Source organism: Gossypium hirsutum, chromosome A08, assembly GCF_007990345.1.
Source record: "Gossypium hirsutum isolate 1008001.06 chromosome A08, Gossypium_hirsutum_v2.1, whole genome shotgun sequence".
Taxonomy (NCBI): Eukaryota; Viridiplantae; Streptophyta; class Magnoliopsida; order Malvales; family Malvaceae; genus Gossypium; species Gossypium hirsutum.
Genome location: NC_053431.1, coordinates 100,939,061 through 100,942,533, shown reverse-complemented (window position 1 = coordinate 100,942,533; position 3,473 = coordinate 100,939,061). Strand labels below are relative to the sequence as shown.

Sequence of the window (3,473 nt, the reverse complement as noted above, 5' to 3'; positions counted from 1 at the left end):
TTGTCTTGAAGATATGCACTGCATTCCTTTGTTAGAACTACTATCTTAAATTCTCCGAGTCTTCATTTTTTAGACAGGATATCCTTAATGAATTTGACATAGTTCGGCATTTGCTCAAGTGCTTCAACCAACGAGATGTTGATATGAAGTTGCTTGAGTATGTCTCGAAACTTCTTGAATTGAATCTCCTATTTCTGCTTTTGAAGTCTTTGAGGGTAGGGTAGTGCTGGTTTCTTTACTGGAACTGGTTGATTCGTCTTCTATGGTAATTCTGCATCTGACAGGGTTGTTAGTTGATCAGAATTAGCTAGTTCTGAAATTACCTTATCTGGTTTTGCTGATTCTAGTTCTTGTGAAATTGGAATTTCAACGCTCGGTTGATCTTCCTCTGATTCTTGAGCATCAGCTTGCTCCTTTTCAGCTTCAATGGTGTTAGGCTCTACTCTCTCTCCACTCCTCAATGTTAATGATTTGCAATGCTCCATCCTCAAATTTCTCAGATTCTCCGTATCACTAGGTAAAGCACTTGGTGGTCTGTTCCTAAGTTCAGTTGCAAGCTGGCCTATTTGGTTTTCAAGATTTTTCAACGTAGCTGCTTGGCTTTGGATTAACGCGTCATTCTTGGCCATGTATGCCTTCAACAGATTTTCTAAGCCATTGGATAGTTTGGCTTGGGTTGGTTTCTAAACTTGTTGGGGAAAACTTGGTGGCTGGGTCGATCTAGGTTGGGCGTAAATATTACTAGTTCTAGCTCTTTGGCTACTCCAGGAGAAATTCAGGTGGTTTCACCACGACGGGTTATAAAAATTGGATTGCAGTCCTTGCCTTCCTCGATTTTGGTTCTAGTTACCTACATAGTATATGGATTCTAGGTTTGATGGACATTCTTTGAAAAAATGTCCTTCCCTGCAATAAACACAGGTTATATTTTCAAATTGATTTGGTGCCTATGCTGCAAAACTGTTAGACCCATTAGTAGTAAGATTTTTAAGCATTGAGGATATTGATGATACCTGAGATGCGAGTGAAGTAAGAGCGTCTACTTCATGTATTCCAGCAACTCATCTTCCTGACGATGTTCGGTTGGTTGGCCATTGGTAATTGTTGTTGGCAATCCTCTCAATAATTTCATAAGCCTTATTATAAGACTTAGAAAGGAGAGCACCATTAGCAGAAGCGTCCACTACCATCCTCGTGTGAGCATTGAGACCATTAGATAATGTCTCAAGTTGGATGCAATGGGGGATTCCATGATGAGGGCACTTTCGTAATAACTCTTTGTACCTTTCCCATGCCTCATACAAGGACTCATCATCCATTTGTTGGAAGGCAGTGATCTAGTTCCTCAACTTAGCATTATTGCTAGGTGGGAAATAGTTCATAAGGAATATTTCTGCTAACTCTTGCCATGTGGAAATTGAGTTCGGTGGCAATGAGTTCAACCAGGCTCAAGTTCTATCCCTCAACGAATATGGGAACAGCTTCAATCGTAATGCATCTTTGGGTACTCCAGCTAACTTGAAAGAATCACTCACCTCCATAAATAGTCTTAAATGTAGATGATGATCTTCGGTAGGCATTCCACTAATTGGCCCACTATCTGCGGCATCTAGAACATGACTGGCTTCAGCTCGAACTGTTGTGCCTCGATTTCAGGTCTCCTAATACCCAGATTAAGATCATTAAATACTGGCACAGCATACTGTCGTGGAGCTCTATCCCTATCATCAACAATAAGGATAGGATTTTGAGCAGGGTTTGCTCCATTTCCTTGATTCAGATTTTCAAAATTCATTTCTTCGGTCCTTCTCTGATTCGCTTGTCTTCTTTGCTCTTGAAAATTTTGTTCTATCTTAGGGTGTACAGGGAGTAGGTCAATAATTCAGTTAATACTCATAAACTCTTGAAATAATCACAGAAAAATTAATTAAGTTAAAAATTAAACAGAAAATCAAACCAAAATGAAAAACTAACAAATTCACAAATAATGACTTTTTAAAATAGTCCCGGGCAATGGCATCAAAAACTTGGAACGACAAAAATGTGCAAGTGTACACAATCGTAACAAGTAATAAAGTGACAAGTAAATGTCAAGTTATCATACCCACAGGGATTGTGAAAAGAATTATTTATGAATGCAATTTAAAACACTTTGGTGAAGGAAAAGATTTTTTTTTAAAGATGGTGATTAAAAACTTAAGAAAGTTACTAATTTAAATAAATAAAAAAATGAAGTAAAAGAAAGTTCTAAAGCACGATTTCAAAATAAGATTTAATCAAGATGATATAATTGTGTTGGATTAATTACACTTCTCATCTTAGAATTATTAAACTGATGTTTATATTGTTACGAATAAAATCACGGCAACCCGATAATTTGCTAACTTATGAACATACTTACGTACCAGAATCCATTCATCTCTTGACATATTCTATGTCAATTCAACCGACTAAACAGATTCTAGCAAGCAAACATGTTATTGCACATATATACTCATTAAACTGAACTAACCTCTTACATATCCCTATGTCAATTCAAACAATTAATTAAATCCAACAAGCATATAAAAGGCTATGTGAAATAACAAGGTATCCCTACCTTGAAACAGTTTAATCACAATAATCTTGCAAGTTATGCAAGGCAATAATATCGCTAGATACATTTCTAATTTAACCTTCAGCTACCATAGAAGAATAAACATGCACTGATTAAGTACTGTGTCAATTAATTACAATTTCAGTCCATTTAAATAATTAATTCATTATTTACCTCACAGTCGTAACACAAGAATAACTTAAGCATGATTTTACTTAATCAAGCATTTTACCGAGGCCTATAACAACATAAACACAATTTTAACAATTTAAGAAGACGAAATGCAATCAACCCAACACGAACTAAATTTAAGCTAAGCTGATTAAATTAACCATTCCAACAACATTAATACTCATAGATATGTTCATCATAACAACAACAAAAATTAAAAAGATAGGGAATAAGAATAAAATCTGGTGGTTTTTCGAGGCTTGACTTGGTTACTCTGTTCTTCCTTCTTGTTGTCCTCACCGACCAAGGCTTCGATGAAAATTGAATTGCTGGTCCAACATGGTTGAAGAACACCCCTTTTCCAAGGGATGAAACTGACACAAGAACAAGGGAATTGAAATGGAAAAATGAGAGAAAATGAATGAGAGATGAGGGAAGTGTTGTGAAATGAATGAGGAATGCATGAGATGCCTTGAATGATCAGTCAAGGGGGGCTTTTATAGCTAAGTGTGGCAGCTGAAACTTTCTAAAAATAGCAGCCAAAAAGCCACCCCTTGGCTGAACACCTCTGTGGCAAAGTTGATGCTTTCAGCTTTGCTAAAAATGGCTTGGGGCAAATCCAAAAATCCACCAATTGTGGTGGGGGTGGGTTTGAATGCAACTTTGACAAGACTTAAAGGGCTTCTGTGCAAACTTAATTAATCAG

The 3,473-nt window shown here is 36.7% G+C and overlaps 1 non-coding gene across 1 annotated transcript; it reads left to right on the top strand.

The window, feature by feature from the left end:
* Positions 1–1,245: 1,245 nt before the first annotated feature.
* LOC121205520 (small nucleolar RNA R71) lies at positions 1,246–1,352 on the top strand. Its single transcript, XR_005900596.1, has one exon. It is a non-coding gene; the product is annotated as a small nucleolar RNA R71 (small nucleolar RNA).
* The last annotated feature ends 2,121 nt before the right edge of the window (positions 1,353–3,473 follow it).